Source organism: Ranitomeya imitator, chromosome 1, assembly GCF_032444005.1.
Source record: "Ranitomeya imitator isolate aRanImi1 chromosome 1, aRanImi1.pri, whole genome shotgun sequence".
NCBI classification, from domain to species: Eukaryota; Metazoa; Chordata; class Amphibia; order Anura; family Dendrobatidae; genus Ranitomeya; species Ranitomeya imitator.
Genome location: NC_091282.1, coordinates 767021610 through 767045922, shown reverse-complemented (window position 1 = coordinate 767045922; position 24313 = coordinate 767021610). Strand labels below are relative to the sequence as shown.

At 46.4% G+C, this 24313-nt stretch overlaps 2 protein-coding genes across 3 annotated transcripts in view; one reads left to right on the top strand and one right to left on the bottom strand.

Annotated features, from left to right (window-relative positions):
• ABHD12B (abhydrolase domain containing 12B) overlaps positions 1–2402 on the bottom strand; it is a 52742-nt gene extending 50340 nt beyond the window's left edge. Inside the window, exon 1 of the mRNA XM_069735562.1 lies at positions 2315–2402. The gene's annotated coding sequence lies outside the window, so the exon portion shown is untranslated. The remainder of the gene's footprint in view (positions 1–2314) is intronic.
• NIN (ninein) overlaps positions 164–24313 on the top strand; it is a 114242-nt gene continuing 90092 nt past the window's right edge. For both annotated transcript variants that reach the window (XM_069735551.1, XM_069735556.1), the window contains exon 1: positions 164–286. The gene's annotated coding sequence lies outside the window, so the exon portion shown is untranslated. The remainder of the gene's footprint in view (positions 287–24313) is intronic.

Here is a 24313-nt window from a genome sequence, read left to right as displayed (position 1 = left end):
AATAATCTTCTCTTTGTTATTATCTTATTGTTACATATTTCTGTTTCGCTTCCTGAGCTGCAGTAACCCCCGTGCACCTCCAGAGGGCGTGTGATCCATGCTGCTGCCCCAGTGCATATCTGACGCCTATCATCGTCACATCCCATCCCCCTCCTCCTTCTGTACCAAACCATTCAAACCTCCCAGTAACAGAGCAGAGGGAGCTGGCATCTCCTGCACCCCTCACCACTCCTGCCAGCCAGGACACCCCCACAATGAGAACCCTGCCGACACAGTGACTATTGGGGTAGGTAACGGTCTGGGTTAGGGAGGGAGCATCCTGTATAGTGAGCAGACTCCATAGTCCGGATGTCTCCTGCTAGATTCTTCCTCTGTGGGGGTCACACTGAGTGTTTCTTGGTATGCTGCCAGCCAATTCCCAGGGATTGTGCCTTATGTCTGTCCGTGCTGCAATTGGTAAGTGGGCACAGAACAAGCATGGCATGAGGGATTGCCGGGCAAAATGGCAAATAAGTGACCGCTAGTGAATGTATGTCTCTTGGCGCACAGGGCATCCGTCACAGCACTCTATAGGGTGCTCGGCGCGCAGGGCATCCGTCACAGCACTCTATAGGGTGCTCGGCGCGCAGGGCATCCGGTGCTGTACTCTATAGGGTGCTCGGCACGCAGGGCATCCGTCGCAGCACTCTATAGGGTGCTCGGCACGCAGGGCATCCGTGGCTGCACTCTATAGGGTGCTCGGCACGCAGGGCATCCGTCGCTGCACTCTATAGGGTGCTCGGCACGCAGGGCATCCGTCGCTGCACTCTATAGGGTGCTCGGCACGCAGGGCATCCGTCGCTGCACTCTATAGGGTGCTCGGCACGCAGGGCATCCGTCGCTGCACTCTATAGGGTGCTCGGCACGCAGGGCATCCGTCGCTGCACTCTATAGGGTGCTCGGCATGCAGGGCATCCGTCGCTGCACTCTATAGGGTGCTCGGCATGCAGGGCATCCGTCGCTGCACTCTATAGGGTGCTCGGCATGCAGGGCATCCGTCGCTGCACTCTATAGGGTGCTCGGCATGCAGGGCATCCGTGGCTGCACTCTATGGGGTGCTCGCCGTGCAGGGCATCCGTGGCTGCACTCTATAGGGGCTCGGCGCGCAGGGCATCCGTTACTGCACTCTATGGGGTGCTCGCAGTGCAGGGCATCCGTGGCTGCACTCTATAGGGGCTCGGCGCGCAGGGCATCCGTTACTGCACTCTATGGGGTGCTCGCCGTGCAGGGCATCCGTGGCTGCACTCTATAGGGGCTCGCCGTGCAGGGCATCCGTTACTGCACTCTATGGGGTGCTCGCCGTGCAGGGCATCCGTGGCTGCACTCTATAGGGGCTCGCCGTGCAGGGCATCCGTTGCTGCACTCTATGGGGTGCTCGGCATGCAGGGCATCCGTGGCTGCACTCTATAGGGGCTTGCCGTGCAGGGCATCCGTTACTGCACTCTATGGGGTGCTCGCCGTGCAGGGCATCCGTGGCTGCACTCTATAGGGGCTCGCCGTGCAGGGCATCCGTTACTGCACTCTATGGGGTGCTTGTTACTGACCTGTTTAATGCTTCTTGATTGCAATCTTCAGGATGGGTCATGTAGGTGACATGCTCTCCTTTGTGTCTTGTATGGGGGGGGGGGGGCTCTTAATTACCTTGTAGGTGTTTGCAATCAGCGCTGATGAGATTGGATGCACATCCATCCTGATCTCATTGGGCTTTTCGCAGCAATTCATTTAACTCTGTTTCTGGCAAAGCTGGGTGACAGCAGATAATGTGCTTTCTGCTCCATGGATGGCTGTGACTATGGGGATTGGGGGTGAATTGCCACATGAGCAGGCTGCTGTACAGTGGGGTAGCCTGAAGGTCATGGGTCCCAATGCAAAAACTCCCACAGGGCCCCCAATAATTCCAAGTCTTTAACAGTATTTATCTTTTCATATAGACCAAAGGGCCATTTTCGGCTCCAGGGGTGACTGCAGCCCCTGCACCTATTGTAGTTATGCCCCTGCTGCGGTGCCATTGGGTGGTCAGGAAAATCTGGCTGTCAGCCTCTCGGATGCTTCCATTTGTGGTGACTCTGCTTTTCCAGATCCATCAATGTATGCAGAGCGGAGGGGAGTATGCATTTCTCTACGATCTGATTGATATATATTTCAGAAGTCTGTACAATGTGCCACAATCTACAATGTCAAGCCTACTGATTTGTCACCCAACTTTTCCAAAGAACAGATATAGTGAAGAAATGGCTGAAGCTAAATTTGTGGCTTGTAAGAAAATACTGAATACCTGTGTGCGGTCTGGTTGAGGGACAGCACTGGCTGAATGCTTGGGGTAGATCTGGGTCTGAACACGCAGCCGGAGCCTGTCATGTGCCTGCTGACAGCTACTGCCTGGGGAGAAACAGCCGTCACCCAGGCAGGAGGTGTTTGTACTTGGGTTGGTTGAGTCTGGTTGCCCAGGCTTGTGGATGATGAGATTCTTTGTATTTGTAAATCATAGCTGATGCAGAACTACAACTCCCAGCCTGACCTAAAGGTTATAAGTAGTGGCTATCCCTTTAACAGACCCATCCTGTCCATGTGCCACATGGGCGCCCATTCATTTTAGCAGCTGTTTACAAGTGTCTCTGGAGCAGGACTCTCAATGATCAGCTGTTCTGTATGAAGCTGACCTGCAATACCATGCACAACCTATGGACAGGTGTGGTGCTGTTTCTGCAATGTGCAGACAAACCCTCTGACATCACATTGTGCAGGACGCCGATGCTTCTTCATGGCATAAAGAGTTTGGTCTCTTGCAACCTGCATGTCACAGATGTGATCTTCGGATGCACCATTTCCATGGCTGAATTCGCCATGTAGCCCCAGTCTTATGAGTATATAAAGGATGAAACGCATGCTTGCTTTCTGCTAGAAACGGCGCCACCCTTTGTCTGCAGGCTGGATCTGTTATTGCGGCACATCCATTTTTATTTCCAATGTTTTAAGAGTATGTCCACACATTGTTTTTTCCAAGTTGTGGTAGTAAAATGCTTACAAAACTTGCCTTTTTTTTTTTTGCAACGTTTTTCACTTATTTGACAAGTATTTTTGGAAAACTCATGCCCACTGTTTTTTTTTTTTTTTTTTTTTTTTTAAAGATTTTGTGTAGCTATGCGTTCTCTCCTTATCGGCATTCATGGTGAGCCTGAAAAACATAAAAAAATGCAAGATCTTGTATTTAAAATAAAAAATGCCCTCGAAAAAACGCCGTCAAATCTGCACCAAAAACTCATAAACTGGAAAAACACAACAAAAATGTCCTAATCAGCGCAGATTACTATTGTGTATTTTGGTGCAGACAAAGCGCAGCGTTTCTGCACCGGGCAACATGAACTCATTGTGTCATAGTCAAACACAAGACGCAGCCTGAAGATACTGGCTCCAGTTCATCATTTACAGGGATTTTTAAGTAGGTTTGTGTGTTTTGTCTTTGTTTTTGTGCTGGTGTAGTTTGTGCCACATTCATCAGAATGGGCTCACAGTGTTTGATATATTGGTGCAGATTCAACGTTTTTTTTTATTTATTTATTTTTTTTTTAGATTAGTTTAAGGCTAAGTTCACACTAGGTGTTTGCTTCGTTTTTTTTTGTTTGTTTTTTTTTTATGCTCTTTGTAAATCCTAACTCTCAGCTGCATTTTACTTTTAAAATGTTGTACGTTAAGGCACATTGAGATGTCCGATATCGGATCGCTAATGCATGGACTGCCCGCGGGTCTACCGACCCGAGCGTGACAACTTCATATATTTCTACAAAGCGGGTGGGGAAAGCACAAAACTTCAACTTGGTGCAAATAATAAAAAAAAAAAAAGCCTCAAATCAAAGATAAACTTGGCCCCTGGTGGTGAATTTGAACACTGTCCAAATGTATATTATTTAAAGGGCTTTTCCAGTTTCTTAGGTAAACTCCTATTTCTCCCAGCAGCAGTTTGGTTAAAAAAACCCAAATAGCGCTTTACACAGGGCTGTGGAGTCGGTAAGCCAAACCTCCATTACAGGGTCCAGCGCGGAGTCTGTGATTGTAAGCAATGCTCACGTTACGGCGATAGAGCTGCAGCCAATCAGCTCTGCCCGGTTTGATTATTGCGAGCCGCTGAGCTTCGTGATTAGCTGTAGCGCTATTGACATGACTTCAGCATTACAGACAATAATGGACAATGGGAGCAACGGCAGACACTAATCTCTGGACCAGGGGAGAGTGAATAAAGCTTTTTTTAAAAAACAAACTGCAATCAGGTGACATGGGTCGTAAATCATCTTATAAAATCAATTCCTTTAATCAGAATTAGGTTGTTTAAGATGAATAAGACGACTACAGAACTTCTTGCAGCAAAACTTTTAGGGAATTCACAACATGTGAACATACCCTTAGCGTGGCTCTGGTATGTAAGACAGCAGCCGTACTTGTATAATGCTACACAAGCCCCTTTTCTATAGTGCATTCCCCTTTAAGACCCCAGTGTTTGCCGCTGATCTGTTGATCAGTAATGGATTCCCTTTGACACGTTTGTTGCTATCCCATTCTATTTGGGTAACATGTAGCAAACAGTAAGCTGAGCTCCTGACAATTGTAGGCTTTGGGTATAATTAAGGGCTGTGAAGCACTGGTCTGCCCGCCTGGGGCTGGGTGTGTAATGTTGAGGTTGTGGCTCTCTCCGGAGCATTGCTCAGTTACTAGGGCACCTGCCGCGTGCCTTCATAGTCCCTGGTGACCAGTAGTGAGCACGACTCGTGTGACGCTGTCATGGGCACAGTGCTTGGCATTGCTACCTGTACGTCCTGCAGCCATAACGCTGACTTCAGACCTCGTTCTGAATGCAAGTGCCCAGATCTGTTTTCCGGAAAGCTGATTGACAACCTATGGTAAATTTCCTGTAAAGGTTGTCAGACTTCCGAATGGTATATTATGCCATCAAATTTGGTGATAATTTACATGTCTCATCTTATTTGCTTTACAGGAGTATCGGGACAGCAGAGTGACAGGAGTCATAACGGCGGCCATATTGGTTGCATCCATAAGCCTACTGATGTCCCTCATTCCATAGCGCCCCCTTTGCTTTTTGAGTGGTATGTTTGATGCACACCATCTGTCTGGCGACAGTCCATTTTGCACTTGGTGGGCCGTCATATTGCACCACGTGACCCCAGGCCTCAATTATCCAAACTGCCTTCAAGTCCTAATTCATAGGGTCATAGTTTGGTCCTTATTCTAGGATCCATGGCACAGTTCACATGAATAATATTTTTACACGCACAGTCTGTCATGTGGTCAAGGCTTAACGTCAAGCCAAATGTGTTTGAGAAACTCTCGAAGCTCTATGCACAGTGTGAACAATGTCCGCTTCCTCCTTCACGGGGAATGTGGATCCGGCCTAGCTGTAAAACTGAACCCTTTGTTGTCCATAGCAACCAATCAGAGTGCTGCTTTCATTTCTTAAACTCTTCTGAAAAAATGTAAGCGATGTCCTGATTGGTTGCTATGGGCAATATTGATAAATGAGGCCTACTTCTCCTGTTAATGCAGTGCTTGATTTATCCCAAGCTTTGATGAATGATGGCTTTTTTATACACTGTGTAGTATATAAAGTCTCATATGACTCCGGTACCATATGGGTACTGGCCAGTAAAAGACACTTGTGCTTGAGGCTTTCAGGGCTTTTCACATGTGTTGTAATGACGGCCACATTGGTTGCTTTGCACATTGTCCAATAACAGATATCCATCTTGGGGTTGGATATTATAATATGCAGCTCCCTGATAGTCTGTTTCCCATATGGGGGAATATAATGCACAGACGTGTCACCAGTCCAAATCTAATACTTTCTCCATGTTAATCCTCGACTATCCCTTTAAGCGTAGTGATTTTGTCATTTACAATCATGTATGTTATAATGACTCCCTCTGGTAAATTCATTCTAGTCTATAATATATAGTGTCCTTTGACCAGTGATCTTTAACCTGTATAAGGCCAGTCTCACACGTCCAGATAATTCCGGTACCGGAAAAATCGGTACCGGAATTATCCGTGTCCGTGTACCCGTGCATTTCTGTGGCACATCAGTGTGCCCACTGGGTACCACACGCACCGTGCAGGAGACAGCGCTAGAGATAAGCGCTGTCCCCCCCCCCCCCCCCCCACGTGGTGCTGAAGCCGCGATTCATATCTTCTCAGCAGCAGCAGCGTTTGCTGTAGAGAAGATATGGATAATCGTGTTTAACATAAAGATCCATGTCCCCATCTTCCTCCCACCCCCTGTGCGCCCTTCCCCCCCTTGCTGTTATTAAAATACCCGTCTCCCTCGCTGGCTGGCGCTGCTTCCTGTCCTGGCCGCACCTTCTACTGTATGAGCGGTCACGTGGGGCCGCTCATTTACAGTAATGAATATGCGGCTCCACCCCTATGGGAGGTGGAGCCGCATATTCATGACTGTAATCGGCCGTCCGTGTGCGGTACATGTTTTACACGGACCCATTGACTTTAATGGGTCCGTGTAATACGTGCGCTCCCACGAACACTGACATGTCTGTGTGTTTGGCACACGGAGACACGGTCCTCAAAAAATCAATAACATCTGCACAGATGCATTGATTTCAATGTGTCTACGTGTGTCAGTGGCTCCGGTACGTGAGGAAACTGTCACCTCACGTACCGGAGCCACTGACGTGTGAAACCGGCCTAACATCCAGTGCACCCTGACAGCAGCTTGCTGGGATTTGTAGTTTCACATGACCATAACAGATTCAGTCAGGCAATTAGACTGCGAGCTCCTCTGCGGTACAGAATGATAATGTAACATTCACTGTAATATACCGGGGCCTTATAACTAACGGGATTGCAGTAAGCCAATTTGGAGAGTATAATGAAGTCTGAGGATCCGTGTTGCATAGGGGTCACCGGTGTAATCTGGGTTATGTGAAAAGGGCAGAAGTGAATTGGTCACACTCGGATTGCCAAGATTTTATTCTGAGGCAACATTATGGGTCGGTTCTGCATCTTGGGGTATGTGTCGACAAGAAATAATCTTTTATGGGGTTTTTAAGTCGCTTTCCGTTTTTGTCTTGTAGTGTTTTTAGCTGTTTTTGCACCAAATTCTTCAAAATGGTGCATGTGGTTCATGAGTTTTGAGAAAAATTAAAAAAGGATTTGTCTTGAACTGTCAGTGACGTTTTTGCACACAAAAAATTGCACATTTTGTCAAAATGCTACCAAACCCTGCTTAAAAAAAACAACACACCCCTGGGGTAGTGAAGTTGTGCTAAACTTTGCAAAAAGTCTTGCACAAAGAATCAGTCAAACATCTGGAATTGCTAAACTCCATATACACAGCGGAAAACATATAAAAAAAAAAAAAAGGAAACTAAATTAAGTGCAAAAAAAAAAAGCCCGAAAAACGGTGCAAAGGCAATGATGAATTACGGTCTTTTTGCTCAGTTTTTGGAGCAGAGATAAAGGAGATTCCAGTTTTTTGGAGGATTTTAGAGAGCTACTGCTCTCAAGACCCAGCAAAAAAAAAAAAAAAACAACAAAATGTGCCCATACCGTTTGTGGGAGCCAAGTACGGGGCGATGCAAAATTGTAAAAATTGCAGTGATTTTGCATACTGCAGCATGTAAGGCTGGTTTCACACTTGCATTTCAAAACGCATGCGTTTAAAAAAAAAACGCATGGTGAAAAAATGCATGTAAACGCGTGCAAACGCTGCGTTTTTTTGACGCATGCGTTTTTGCATGTGGTAAAAAAAAATGCGGCGTTTTGACGCGTTTATATGTGTTTTTTTCATGCGTTTGCGTTTTTTAAACGCATGCAGATAAATGTGTGACAGCTGCCAATCATCAAAATAAAGTAAAAAACCCACTATAAACAGAAAGAGCTAGGGTTAGGGGTAGGGATCCCAACTCTAACCCTAACCCTAAAGGGATCCTAACCCTACCCCTAACCCTAAAGGGATCCTATCCCTAACCCTACCCCTAACCCTACCCTTAAAGTGATTAGGGGTAGGATCCCTTTATCAATTTTATGGTGTGGGGTGGTTTATCAGTGTGGTGTTTTTTTTTTGTTTTTTTTTTTATAAAGGCATGCGTTTTTAACGCATGCAAACGCATGTGGTTAAAAACGCATGCGTTTACATAGACAGCAATGCATTTTTTTGCGGCAAAAAAAGCATGCGTTTTTTTGCGGCTAAAAACACTACATGTTGCATTTCTGCAACACAACGCATGCAGAAAAACGCATGCGTTGCAAAAACGCGTCAAAACGCATACAAAAAACGCATGCGTTTTTAATGTTAAATATAGGGAAAAAAACGCTTGCGTTTTTTACCGCAAAAACGCAAAAAAAAAAACCGCAAATGTGAAACCACCCTAACTTTCAGCGTTTTTTCACCCATAGAAAGCAATGAGTAAGTGCAAAACCTGATTTCTGTACTTATTCATTGCTTTTGGTGCAAAAAATTTTTTTTTTTTTTTTTTGGGGGGCACTAAACTTTAACAGCTTGCACAAGAGGCAGCAAAAACTCAACAAAAAATGCAGCGTGTGAACATAACCTAAGGCCGCGTGCCCACGATCCGGAACTAGCAGCGCTTTGGACGCAGCGTATGTTCCCTGTGTCCAAAATGCTGCCTTCTATTGAATGCAGGTAAATCCACATATGATCACTGAACGGTGCGGATTCACCACATTCAATACATTTGATTGATGCGGTCTTGAAAGACGAGCTGCATGTCAGTCTCGCCGGCCGTCTGTGGACACATAGTGGACATGGGATTTCTAGACATTCCATCCACTATGCTGTAACATCTGGACTCTGCGGGTTTGATGCTGCATAAGTACACAGTGTCCTACCCGCAGCGTTTACTAACCATGTGCACATACCCTAAAGGTACCGTCACATTAAGCGACGCTGTGGCGATCTAGACAACGATGCCGATCGCTGCAGCGTCGCTGTTTGGTCGCTCGAGAGCTGTCACACAGACAGCTCTCCAGCGACCAATGATCCCGAAGTCCCCGGGTAACCAAAGTAAACATCGGGTTACTAAGCGCAGGGCCGCGCTTAGTAACCCGATGTTTACCCTGGTTACCAGTGAAGACATCGCTGAATCGGCGTCACACACGCCGATTCAGCGATGTCAGCGGGTGATCCAGCGACGAAATAAAGTTCTGGACTTTCCCCAACGACCAACGATCTCCCAGCAGGGGCCTGATCGTTAGTCGCTGTCACACATAATGATTTTGTTAACGATATCGTTGCTACGTCACAAAAAGCAACGATATTGTTAACGATATCGTTATGTGTGATGGTACCTTTAGGGTTATTCCCCAAATCATAAGTTTTATATAATATCCAAAGTTTACGTAATGAGTAAGTTATCGCTGGGGGTCTGACCACTAGCACACATACCAAGCCTGAGAACAGGGCCCTGGAACCAGGGAACTGGGCTCTAGAGCAGGGGTCCCCAACTCCAGTCCTCAAGGCCCACCAACATGTCATGTTTTCAGGATTTCCTTAGTCTTGCCCAGGTAATAATTGCATCACCTGTGCAATGCAAAGGAAATCCTGAAAACATGACCTGTTGGTGGGCCTTGAGGACTGGAGTTGGGGACCCCTGCTCTAGAGAACCTTGTCTTCCGCCCTTTCACTGACTTTGGGACTGCTGGGCAAATCTATGCACAGCGCCAAAGCCATTTCCAGCAATGCCCTAAAGTTAGCACTGGGTCTCAGGAGCTTTGGCAATCTTCTTTGAGTTGAACAGCTTGGACTATACTGGTACATTGTAACAAAAGCTCTGCACAGTAGACAGATTTGTGCTACTTATCAGTTAACCCTACACAGACTTGTCTAGATTGGATTAATACAGTGGTCCCCAACTCCAGGCCTCGAGGGCCGCCAACAGTGCAGGTTTTCAGGATTTCCTTAGTATTGCACAGGGGTTGGAATCGTCACCTGTGCAGATGATCACATTACCACCGATGCAATACTAAAGAAATCCTGAAAACCTGCACTGTTGGCGGCCCTCGAGGCCTGGAGTTGGGGACCCCTGGATTAATTTGTAGCAAACCTTCAACTGTGAGAGTTATTTCATCAGTACAGTATACTGCGAATAACAATGTTTACAGCTACTGACGAAGCAGAGATATTTAAAATGGTTATGATTAAAAATTCTAGGGATACTAAAAAGTTCCAAAGGATTGTCTAGACTGGATACAATTAAAGAGGAGCCCCTGTGAAATGTATTTTGTAAGGAGGAGGTTTTGAGCCACTGGAGGTAAACAAGAATGAGGTTTCATGAGCTCTACTTGCTGTCATTGAATGGGAACAAAGTACATGTGAACGTTGTATAGTTTTTATTCATGTGCATTACTAGGTGTATAGTGTTTTTATCATTTTGACGGACGAAACTGCTGCTGAACGTGACTGATATTGAGGGACAGAAAAGGGATTATCCCAGCGGATGCGCTACAATGAGGTGCTGACAATGGCGGGGCTGTCACTCAGTTATCCTGCTGAATACCTCCTGATTATTTCTGATCCTTACATTGTCTGTAAACTTAACAGCAGCAACAATCGCTGCTCCTTCTATCACATATTCACAACGAGCCTTGATCATTATCCCCCAGCAGGCAGCACCCAGGTAATTGCCATTTAATATGGTTCATCTCATTCATGACGGCGCCTATTGTATGGCTACATGATCATTAAGGCTTCCGCTCCTGACTGGCGTGCTTCGGGGCTGCATGTTTCTACATGTTTTCCTGCTGACCACAGATCAGGTGTGGTATTGCACCTTGGCCAAATCTCTTTAGTGGAGCTGGACTGCAATACCAGACACGACCTGTGAACAGGTGTGGCGCTGTTTCTGTGCAAAAAAAAAGTGTTTTTTTTTTTTTATCCTGGACAAACCTTCTCACAAAAATCAGGCGTATGAGCTTAGACTAAGAAGGCTGAGGATGGGATTTGATCTGAAGAGGTAGATACATGGGTTTTATTTTTTGTTCCCGTGACGGAGACAGGAATACCGCTGCTGTGTTTTCTCACTCATGACTATATAGGGATTCTGACACTGATGGGTTGGCTGGGTTGTGCTGCTGCCACCACGCTTGTATGCTCCTAATACACGCCACGCATGCTCCTGCAGCTTGTGGCAGCCATGGTTTACTCTGGAGGGACGTGTCGCATGTCCGGCACCACGGGTGACCTGCAGGCGTCTTTGGACACATAGTGGACGTGGAATTTCTTGAACTCCCATTCTCTATGCTGTAACATCTGGATGCTGCACAAGTACTCAACATCCAACCTGCAGTAATTACTGATCGTCTGCACATTCCCTTAGTTAAGCAAAAAGGTTTGTAAGACCCTGGTCCAGCTGCCACATTAGTATTCAGTGGCCACGACACCAGAGCCCTGCGAACCTCCGACAACCGGCTGCCATTCCTGGTGATTTTTATGATGCGCAAGCCCCATGACATCATTATGTTGTGACGCATGCATGACATTGCTCCGGTCATACCAGCAGGTATGAGAACCCTGTTCGGAGGCCACGGAGTACCAACATGGCTGCTGGATCGGGGTCCTGATATAATTGGAGTTACATATTAAGTTCATGTGCAATATCCACACCATAGGCTTAGAATGGAGCAGCGGGGGGCATGGGTTACTCCATGCAAATCTCTGTGATCTGGGGAGCCATGGTTGTCCCACCAATCTAGGAATTCTAATGACCAAATAGATTAATGCACCCAGTTCTGACCCCTGGTCTGGTGCTCCGTTCCAGCAGGACGTTACTTCTGTGGCCAGTATCCATTGCCCATTATCTCCTGCCATCTCACGCTCACTAGTCCTTGTGGCATCATTACGTGCCGGGCTTGGGAAGCAAAAGAGGATTACACTAGAGGTGGGAACTGGGTCCCACAAAACCTTATCTAGACCGTAGGGCTCTAAGGAACCCTTAATACAGGAATCTCTTAATACAGACGCATTTATCTCTGCCATGAACAAGAATGGTGCTTTCTGGAGAAGAAGCAGCCGCCTCTTTTCGATGCCGCCATGATTACTGGTGTATCTGTGATTGACAGCTCGCTCGCTAACCTGAGCCGATTCACGCGACGTGTCGTCTCCCCGGAGCGATCTTCTTATTGTTGGATGTGACAATATTTTCCTTTTATTGACACTTTCAATCTAATCTATAATTAGATTTTTTTCCCCCTCATCCCTTGAAACCCTTAAATCTTACTAATTGCTGTGTCTGGAAGCTTCCGCCTCTGCGTAGGTTGCAATTATTTACTATAAATATTCAGATGACGATTATTTCTTTTTTTTTTTTTTTTTTTTTTAATCCACAATTCATATTCTTGAGGGTTTTAAATATTCACAAGAACGTGGTCTAATTCCCTGCTATTAGCATTCATCCACAGCTGTTTTGCTGTTTGGGCCTCGGCTGCCAGGGGGGTTAATCTCTTACAATACTTGGCTTTGTTGGGAAAATGCTCTGGATAATTCAGCTATAAATGTGGACGCTAATTTAATGTTTGGTGGGGGAGGGAGTTACCTTGAGTAACTGTGAGGATGAGGGCATTGTTAGTGTTAACTGTCCTTTTATTCATAAAATCTGAAGAAAATCATGGTCTTGCTGACCCCATCCCCCACCAAAAGTGAATGTTTGTGGTGCATATACAAGTCTAATATGTCTAGAGACTCTCCAGAGTCTCCTGCTCTGTGACTTGTCATGCTCTTTTTCTGTGGATGGTTCTTCTTCTGCATTCTGCCAGCACTACAGGTGCTGAAACTTCCTTTCCCTCACTTTCCAGTCTGTACTATACAATGGCTTGTCTGTCCTGAACTGAAAGTCTGCCTCTGTTATGGCTGTATGCACTTTGACTGAGAGGAAAACAAGAGTATGGGGTTGGCAAGGGGGCCTTTCCTGTAGGGCTTGGCAAGGGCCCCCACCGGTGCTTCCTGTAGGGGTTGGCAAGGGGGCCTGCCGATGCTTCTGCAGCGCCCCAGAGATCTGGTCGTTGCAGTATGACACTCTGCTACTAAGGGGAGTGATGGCACTGAAGGAGTTCTCCTGACCAGGTATCACCAGAACACTTTACACTTCACACTCCGGCCACTAGGGGGAGCAAAAGGCTTTATTTATTGGGCCACTCCTCACACTGGTAAAACTAGGGGTTGGATAGGAAGTTAGTCAGAAGCTGACGGGGATGGATTCAGGCAACATCCCGTGGCAGGGGGTGTTGCAGGGAGAAGACACGGGGGTCCCTGTCAGGCGTGGGAACCTGGCAGGTGCCAACAGAACAGAGCGTAACGGAACCGCGCCTGCACTACCTTGCGGCGGTATCCTAAGAAAGAGACACGAAGGGAAGGATATTGTGGAACAGTGTAAACGAGATCAAGCACAAAGGAGAGCCAGTAGGAGTCGTGCCGTGAGACCGAGGCAACATCCTACTGAGGCAACATCCTACTGAGGCGCGTAGTCGGTGGCCGGAACACCACGGGAGTAACTGACTCTAGGCCTTACTTCGAACTCCGCAGGACAGTTAATTATAGATTGGCTGTCTACCTTAAATTTCCTAAGAAGACACAGGGGGCAACAGTGGGAGAGGGGCGTCTCTAGGGTCCCGGAAGACCGCCAGGCCTTCCCGTCATACGGGTGCGTCCTAGCCAAAACATACTGGGGGACGAGAAACTAGCAACATCTGGAACTAAAGAGAGAGAGAGAGAGCTGTAGAGAACGACGAACGAGAACAGCAGTTGTGAGGACTATTCCTAATGCTCAGCAGGGTAGGACTACAACACACAGGCGCTAGTGGTAGGCAACGATTTCCATCTGCGAGGGAAACTCTGGTAGTGCCCATCGGACCGGCCGGTCTCAGATAGCCCTGTTAAACGTGCTCTGGATTGAGGATCCTGAAGTCTACAGTAAAGAGGTAAAGAGAGTGCAACCTTGTGTCCTCATTTTTAACTGCACCTCACACCATCACCATCCACCTTACTGGGAAGCCCTGGGGACACACTTCACCTGTGGGAAGGTATACCATCCAGCTGCCATTCCATCACCCCAGCGGACCCCACAGCAGCGTCGGTCACCCTGACCGAACACCACAGGTGGCGTCACGAACCCCTGACAAACTGCACCACCTTTATTGGATGCCCCTTAGCAGGGTCGCGGACCGGGTCTAGCCACCGTGACAGCCTCAGAACCGAACCGGAGAAGCCCGGTACCGAGAACTCGTGGCCCTGTGTCTGGGGGGCGATGCACTTCCTGTAGGGGTTGGCAAGGTGGCCCGCCGATGCTTCCTGTAGGGGTTGGCAAGGGGGTCATTGTATGGTTTCTTTATGGTAATGCACAGAGGCTTATGGGTGCATAGTACTAAGCTTTAAAGACTTTGATGCTGCCATATAGTCTTTTTACATATGATTCTTTTTCCTTAAAGAAGCACTCTTCCTCCTCATCTCATGAAAATGTGTATCCTCTTAATATATTACAGTTATTATACATCACTGTGTACTTACAATTGCCCATTTTCCATTCTGCCCAGCTAAAGGTACCGTCACACTAAGCGACGCTGCAGCGATACCGACAACGATGTCGATCGCTGTAGCGTCGCTGTTTGGTCGCTGGAGAGCTGTCACACAGACAGCTCTCCAGCGACCAACAATCCCGAGGTCCCCGGTAACCAGGGTAAACATCGGGTTACTAAGCGCAGGGCCGCGCTTAGTAACCCGATGTTTACCCTGGTTAGCAGCGTAAACGTTAAAAAAAACAAACACTACATACTTACCTTCAGCTGTCTGTCCTCCGGCGCTCTGCTTTCCTCAGCACTGTCAGCGCCGGTCAGCCGGAAAGCAGAGCGGTGACGTCACCGCTGTGCTTTCCGGCTGACCGGCGCTGACACAGGATGCAGGAGGAGTGCAGACAAGCACAGAGCCGGGGACAGACAGCTGAAGGTAAGCATGTAGTGTTTGTTTTTTTTAACGTTTACGCTGGTAATCAGGGTAAACATCGGGTTACTAAGCGCGGCCCTGCGCTTAGTAACCCGATGTTTACCCTGGTTACCAGTGAAGACATCGCTGGATCGGTGTCACACACGCTGATCCAGCGATGTCCAGCGACGAAATAAAGTTCTGGACTTTCCTCAGCGACCAACGATCTCCCAGCAGGGGCCTGATCGTTGGTCGCTGTCACACATAACGATTTCCTTAACGATATCGTTGCTACGTCACAAAAAGCAACGATATCGTTAACGATATCGTTATGTGTGACGGTACCTTAACTCTTCTTTTTTTCCATTAGGTCTGACATCACATGATTAATAACTGACCAGCTGAATCCTTCTAAGGCTGGGTTCCCATTGCGTTATGGGAACGCGCTTAACGGACAGCGTTGCACGGCGAAATTAACGCCGTGCAACGCGTCCGTTAGCGCGCCCATTCACGGCAATGGGAACGCGCAGCACTAGCGTGTGCCATGTTCGGCACGCGCTAGCGACGCACCGGTGTTTCCTGGCGCGCCGCGGACGCTGCTCGCAGCGTCCGAGGCGCGCCCGCGGTCCGTTCCCCGCTCTCGCAGATCGGGGATCTGCGAGAGTGGGGACGTTACCGCGACCCCAGGACGCGGCCCCATTAAAAACATTGCGTTAGCGCAACCCGCTAGCGCTAAACGGGTTGCACTAACGCAATGTGACCCTAGCCTAAGCTCTATGTAGGAACAGGAGGTTTTCCCTGTATGAGTCACCAGTCACTGCAAAAGTCAATGGCAGGGGGCAGCTGGGTCAGGAAGTGAAGAGGGAGGGGAATGATAAATGCAGGGACAAGAGACTTCCTGTTTCTACATAGAGAAAAGAGAGTTAGCTGGGTAGAAAGACCAAATGAGCAATTGTAATTACACAATGCTGTATAATATGATGGTGGCAATATATTAAGAGGATATAATCTTTGATGGGAGGAGCGCTTCTTTAAAATCTTCTTCTGTATGTTCCAACCATTGTCACTTTCCTGTGGTTTTAAGGGGCATTACTTACATGGGGTATAAGCGCCCCCGCTATTGTGCAGGAGACCTTACACAAGTAGCTGGATTTGCTGTAGATTTTGGCCTGTGCCCCTCCGCTCTCATGTCTCACTGTAATAAGCTTTTGTTGCAGGTGTTTTCTGGGATTAAGCACTGATGCTCTGGCCATTGCTGACTGATTAGCGGGGGCCATCATTCTGCATGTCACAAAGACCCTGCGAACACCACAAGGTTTCCACCCACCTGCATGTGCCTGTAGTTGGCAGGGACCTCCTCATATCAGCAGACCCCTGTAATGTCTTCATTTATATTCCGTTGGTGTCCGTCATTGCTGAACCCTCCTGTTGGTTTCTAATTTCTGCAAATGTCATTTATGCAAAGATATGCCGTCTCCATAAATGTTTGATGCTGCCGGGCTTGTTTGTGGCTCGGGACGTTTGCTGTCATGTGCCTCTAATTGATCTGGAGCGTAAAATGTGCCTATATGGATAGCAGAGATGTGTTAGGGTGGGGGGGGGGAGCACAGCAGAGTCACGATCGGTGCCGGGGAGAGCCGGTTCATTCTGGAGATTAGTCCTGTAATCCAGAAAATGTGTTCTGGAAGAATATTGGGGAAGACATTGCTCCTGTCAGCGTCTCGCAGTACAAGACAAATGAGCATACCCTGGACTGTCTGCAGCATCGGATGTTACTATAGTATAGAATAAGGAGGATGTATGCGGTATGGGAACGTGACCCAGCCCATAAGAATGACCCATGATTTTATTGCAGATAGCAGGAAAGCTGAGTGTCATGGGGCATACCTTACAGGGTACAGAAAATGCCCTTAATTTAGGGGGCACACCTCTGTACAGAAGTAAGGTGCAGTTAAAAATTAGGGTCATTGAAGGGGCATGGAGAACTGAATTTGGCTACACTCTCCTATATATATAATTGTCTAAGGGTTTTTCCGTCTTTCTGTCTGTCTGTCTGTCTTTCTGTCTTTCTTTCTGTCTGTCTGTCTGTCTGTCCGTCCTGGAAATCCCGCGTCTCTGATTGGTCGAGGCCTGGCGGCCTCGACCAATCAGCAACGGGCACAGCGATGATGATGTCATAAAGGACGTAGACATCTCACGTTTCTGATTCAGCGACGGGCACAGTATCGACGAGATGTCATAATGGTTGCCATGGCGACGATGATGTCATAAAGGTTGCCTCGACCAATCAGCGACGGGCACAGTCTGCCGCGAATTCTGGAATCATCATTGTCCATATACTACGGGGACATGCATATTCTAGAATACCCGATGCATTAGAATCAGGCCACAGTCTAGTATATAATAAAAACCCCTCTGTGTCGCTACTGCAGCGCCTCCTCTTCTGCTCTGTATCGCTGCTGCTGCGCCCCTCTTCTGCTCTGCGGCGCTGCTGCTGCGTGCCTCTTCTGCTCTGTCTCCGCGGTGGCACCGCCTCTTCTATTCTGTGTCGCTGCTGCGGCGGCCCCTCTTCTGCTCTGTGTCGCTGCTGCGGCGGCCCCTCTTCTGCTCTGTGTCGCTGCTGCGGCGGCCTCTCTTCTGCTCCGTGTCGCTGCTGCGGCGGCCCCCCTTCTGCTCTGTGTCGCTGCTGCGGCGGCCCCCCTTCTGCCCTGTGTCGCTGCAGTTCCGGCTCTTCTGTTGGGTTTTCTTCTGCTCATTATGAACTTGCTGCTTAGGATGACTATGGTAGACTGAGCCCCATTTCAAATTTTATCATGAGCCTCTATGGTTACTTTTTGCTCTCCTACAGGTCAATAACAATTGTGCTTGCTGTTGGGGTAAATTCACACGTAGCATATTTGCTGATTTATTTATTTATATTTTTTTGTTGTAGCAAAATCCATAGTGTTACATTTAAAAAATGTCATTACGTTTTTGGCTCTGATTTAACGTTTGCAATGGAAAGGGATGACCGTCCTGCTTCCTGCAGAGTGGAAAGATGGCATGTCGATGAGGTTTGTTGAAATCTCGTTTATTCCTGCGCTCATGTCCACTTAAAAATAGCCCTCACATTTTACATGGATTTTATCATGATGACTTAAAGATTTCCATTTTATTGTTTTTTTTTTGTTTTGTTTTTTCATTTTTCTTGCTGCAAACAATCCAGGTCTTAATATCTAATCTCACGTCATCACCACTTCTCGATTCGTTACACACAGTCCCTTGTATTGTTTTGCTCAGGACTTTTTCTGTTCCTGTGACCAAACCACATGATCCATGATCCCGCATGCTCCTTCCCCTTGGGGCTGTAGATACAACGAGACTGCTGTGTACGGCTCATTATCCTCGTCTACAATGGTTTTGCTTAAAGGGGCTCTCCATATTTATGTCTCTGATGCTCAATTATTGTATAGTGAAACTTTCTGCAATATTTAATGGGATGCAATGTTGCCTGTTTGTGGCTTTATTCTCTTCCCTTTGAGCTTTGAGTCTGGGCATTTGCAGTGGCACAAGGTGCAGCGACAAAAGCTGCTTCTGCGCCTGCATCAGATGTCGCAAGTTATGCACCTGTGCAGTGCGCTGGTTGTGCTTCTTGCACATGCCCAGAAACCCCCAAATCAGTTGAAAAAAGTTATCGGGCTATTCCATCAAGTTCAACTAGTAAGATTAATATGGCTTCTAATGACTTAAGACATCAATCAAGACACAATGGCCATGATTACAGTTTGACCTGCATAATTATAGACTTTAGTTCTGTGAATAGCCAATGAGTGAATGTAGTTACACTACCTTTCCAAAGTTTAGGGACACTTAGAAATTTCCTTATTTTAGAAAGAAAAGCACAGTTTTTTTCCAATGAAGCTAACATTCAGAAATACACTCTATAGTTAATGTGGTAAATGATTATTCTAGCTGCAAACGTCTGGTTTGTAATGCAATATCTTCATAGGTGCTTTCTTATGGTACTCTGTGTTTGCTAACTGTGTAAGAAGGCAAATGGATGTTTAGAATACCCTTGAAAACACTTGTGCAAGTATGTTAGCACAGCTGAACACAGTTTGGCTGATTAGAGAACCTATAAACCTGACCTTCCTTTGAGCTAGTTGAGAATCTGGAGCATTACATTTGTTGGTTCCATTAAACTCTCAAAATGGCCTGAAAAAAAGAACTTTCATGAGAAATTCGACAGTCTATTCTTGTTCTTAGAAATGAAGGCTATTCCATGCGAAAAATTACCAAGAAACTGAAGATTTCCTACAACGGTGTGTACTACTCCCTTCAGAGGAGAGCACAAACAGGCTCTAACCAGAGTAGAAAGAGAAGTGGGAGGCCCCGCTGCACAACTTAGCAACAAGACAAGTACATTAGAGTCTGTAGTTTGAGAAATCGACGCCTCACAGGTCCTCAACTGGCAGCTTCATTAAATAGTAAACGCAAAATGCCAGTGTCAGTGTCTACAGTGAAGAGGCGACTCCGGGATGCTGGCCTTCAGGGCAGAGTGACAAAGAAAAAGCCATATCTGAGACTGGCTAATAAAAGGAAAAGATTAATATGGGCAAAAGAACACAGACATTGGAAAGAAGATTGGAAAAAAGTGTTATGGACAGACAAATCAAAGTTTGAGGTGTTTGGATCACACAGAAGAACATTTGTGAGACGCAGAACAGAAAAGATGCTGGAAGAGTGCCTGACGCCATCTGTCAAGCATGGTGGAGGTAATATGATGGTCTGGGGTTGATTTGGTGCATTATAAAGTGTGAGATTTGTAAAAGGGATTTTGAATAAGGAAGGCTATCACTCCATTTTGCAATGCCATGCCATACTCTGTGATTCATTGGAGCCAATTTCATCCTACAACAGGACAATGACCAAAGCACACCTCCAAATTATGCAAGAACTATTTAGGGAAGAAGCAGGCAGCTGGTATTCTACCTGTAATGGAGTGGCCAGCGCAGTCACCAGATCTCAACCCCATTGAGCTGTTGTGGGAGCAGCTTGATCGTATGGTACGCAAAAAGTGCCGATCAAGCGAAACCAACTTGTGGGAGGGGCTTCTGGAAGCATGGGGTGAAATTTCTCCAGATTACCTCAGCAAATTAACTGCTAGAATGCCAAAGGTCTGCAATGCTGTAATTGCTGCAAAGGGAGCATTCTCTGACGAAAGCAAAGTTTTCAGGAGAAAATTAATATTTCAAATAAAAATCTTTTTTTCGAACCTTGTCAATGTCTGGACTAGATTTTCAATTCATTTGGCAACTCCTTTGATTACTAAAAGTATGAGTTTTCATGGAAAACACAAAATTGTCTGGGTGACCCTAAACTTTTGAACGGTAGTGTATGTATGAACGTTAATTTTTAAAGGGTTATTGTCCCAGATTAGAAAAACACACATGGCCACTTTCTTTTAGCTATGGTGTGGTTTGTGTTGAGTATTGGATCTCTGTGCCATTGAAGTTAGTGACCGATCTGCAATATCGCACATATCCTGTGGACAGTGGTGGTGCTGTTTTTGGAACAAACTAGCCATGTTTTAATTATCCTGTATAATCCCTTTAATTTACTGATATTTAGCCCCCATGTTGAGATCTTTTTGGGTTATCTGGAATTTACCAACAAATATTTCTGTTTTGATTTGCAATTTGGTTAATAATTGTTACATTAAGTCTACTAAGGACCCGGATAGAAAAACAAAGTCGTTACTTTTGTATTTGCTGGTGACAGACTCTGCTATTTCAGGACAATGACTTAATCGCGACGGCTAATTACATTGTGCGCGCTGGCAGCCGCTCAAGTCTCGTTCTGCGATGTGAAAGCATGATTGAATCGTAGTTGGGCTTTTTTGTTATTTTTAGATTAGATTAACCCTATAAATGCCATGCGCCTGACCTTCCAAAAGGACAACTTTCATGAGAACATTGTTTTATTTATTTTTAATGTGAAGTGTATAACAATATTATAACCAGGGGCAAGGGGAATCGGAACTGCAGAAAAGTAAAATCTTGGAAAGTTGGGTAATGGCTGACCCCAGTGTTTTAATATAAAGGAATTGTGTGGATTGTGTGCAGATTATCGTATGTGTTTAAGGTTAGGATTTTCCTGATCACAAAGCGGGGGTTAAAGATTATGAAGGCTGTCAGATCTGTCTTGGTGCAACGCACAGGATTTAAGTAAGACCGGATTTACGTGCGAAGAAATCCAATAACCACAATTGTGCAAGGCTCAATTCTACAATGAGATGGAAAGCGATCATATTGGGAGACCAGTTATTGGTGACTGCAGTGAACAATATTAGGACTGTTCTGATCCTCATTCATCCGTATAGTTAAGTAGTTTTCCTCATGGTCATATTGAGACAATCCCTTTAAGGCTGAGGTGAGACTTGCGAGTGCCATGCGATAAACTCGAGCATCAATACCTGGCACTGCCGCCGGCACTCAGGACAGGAGCGTGCGGTTGCATGTATTTCTATGTAGCTGAACGCTCCGGTCCCGAGTGACGGCGGCAGTGCCGGGTATTGATGCGAGAGACTCGTGTGAGTTTCTCACATGGCACACGCAAGTGCGACCCCGGCCTAAGGCCAAAATCCACATAGGAAATATATACAGGTCCTTCTCAAAAAAATTAGCATATAGTGTTAAATTTCATTATTTACCATAATGTAATGATTACAATTAAACTTTCATATATTATAGATTCATTATCCACCAACTGAAATTTGTCAGGTCTTTTATTGTTTTAATACTGATGATTTTGGCATACAACTCCTGATAACCCAAAAAACCTGTCTCAATAAATTTGCATATTTCACCCATCCAATCAAATAAAAGTGTTTTTTAATAACAAACAAAAAAAACATCAAATAATAATGTTCAGTTATGCACTCAATACTTGGTCGGGAATCCTTTGGCAGAAATGACTGCTTCAATGCGGCGTGGCATGGAGGCAATCAGCCTGTGACACTGCTGAGATGTTATGGAGGCCCAGGATGCTTCAATAGCGGCCTTAAGCTCATCCAGAGTGTTGGGTCTTGCGTCTCTCAACTTTCTCTTCACAATATCCCACAGATTCTCTATGGGGTTCAGGTCAGGAGAGTTGGCAGGCCAATTGAGCACAGTAATACTATGGTCAGTAAACCATTTACCAGTGGTTTTGGCACTGTGAGCAGGTGCCAGGTCGTGCTGAAAAATGAAATCTTCATCTCCATAAAGCATTTCAGCCGATGGAAGCATGAAGTGCTCCAAAATCTCCTGATAGCTAGCTGCATTGACCCTGCCCTTGATGAAACAGTGGACCAACACCAGCAGCTGACATGGCACCCCACACCATCACTGACTGTGGGTACTTGACACTGGACTTCAGGCATTTTGGCATTTCCTTCTCCCCAGTCTTCCTCCAGACTCTGGCACCTTGATTTCCGAATGACATGCAAAATTTGCTTTCATCAGAAAAAAGTACTTGGGACCACTTAGCAACAGTCCAGTGCTGCTTCTCTGTAGCCCAGGTCAGGCGCCTCTGCCGCTGTTTATGGTTCAAAAGTGGCTTTACCTGGGGAATGCGGCACCTGTAGCCCATTTCCTGCACACGCCTGTGCACGGTGGCTCTGGATGTTTCCACACCAGACTCAGTCCACTGCTTCCTCAGGTTCCCCAAGGTCTGGAATCGGTCCTTCTCCACAATCTTCCTCAGGGTCCGGTCTCCTCTTCTCGTTGTACAGCGTTTTCTGCCACATTGTTTCCTTCCAACAGACTTACCATTGAGGTGCCTTGATACAGCACTCTGGGAACAGCCTATTTGTTGAGACATTTCTTTCTGGGTCTTACCCTCTTGCTTCAGGGTGTCAATGATAATAATAATAAATAATAATAATTTTATTTATATAGCGCCAACATATTCCGCAGCGCTTTACAAATTATAGAGGGGACTTGTAAAGACAATAGACATTACAGCATAACAGAAATCACAGTTCAAAACAGATACCAGGAGGAGTGAGGGCCCTGCTCGCAAGCTTACAAACTATGGGGAAAAGGGGAGACACGAGAGGTGGATGGTAACAATTGCTTTAGTTATTCGGACCAGCTATAGTGTAAGGCTCAGGTGTTCATGTAAAGCTGCATGAACCAGTTACCTGCCTAAGTATGTAGCAGTACAGACACAGAGGGCTAATACTGCATAAAGTGTATGAGAACATGATGCGAGGAACCTTTTTTTTTTTTTTTTTTTTTTTTTTTTTTTATTATAAATAGGCCACACAGGGATCGTTAGGTTAATGCATTGAGGCGGTAGGCCAGTCTGAACAAATGAGTTTTTAGGGCACGCTTAAAACTGTGGGGATTGGGGATTAATCGTATTAACCTAGGTAGTGCATTCCAAAGAATCGGCGCAGCACGTGTAAAGTCTTGGAGACGGGAGTGGGAGGTTCTGATTATTGAGGATGCTAACCTGAGGTCATTAGCGGAGCGGAGGGCACGGGTAGGGTGGTAGACTGATACCAGGGAGGAGATGTAGGGTGGTGCTGAGCCATGGAGTGCTTTGTGGATGAGGGTAGTAGTTTTGTACTGGATTCTGGAGTGGATGGGTAGCCAGTGTAATGACTGGCACAGGGTAGAGGCATCGGTGTAACGGTTGGTGAGGAATATGATCCTGGCTGCAGCATTCAGGACAGATTGGAGCGGGGAGAGTTTTGCAAGAGGGAGACCGATTAGTAGAGAGTTACAATAGTCCAGACGAGAATGAATAAGTGAAACAGTCAGAGTTTTTGCAGAGTCGAAATTAAGAAAAGGGCGAATTCTAGAAATGTTTTTGAGATGCAGGTAAGAAGAGCGAGCCAGTGATCGGATGTAGGGGGTGAATGAAAGGTCAGAATCAAGGATGACCCCAAGGCAGCGGGCATGTTGCTTTGGAGTAATGGTGGAACCGCACACGGAGATGGCAATGTCAGGCAAAGGTAGGTTAGTAGAGGGAGAGAACACGAGGAGTTCAGTTTTTGACAGGTTTAGTTTCAGATAGAGGGAGGACATGATGTTAGAGACAGCGGTAAGACAATCACTGGTGTTTTCTAAAAAGGTCGGTGTGATATCGGGAGCAGAAGTGTATAATTGGGTGTCGTCAGCATAGAGATGGTACTGGAAACCAAATCTACTGATTGTTTGTCCAATAGGGGCAGTATACAACGAGAAGAGTAGGGGGCCTAGGACTGATCCTTGAGGAACCCCAACAGTAAGGGGAAGGTGAGAGGAGGAGGAACCAGCAAAACATACAGTGAAGGATCGGTCAATGATGGCCTTC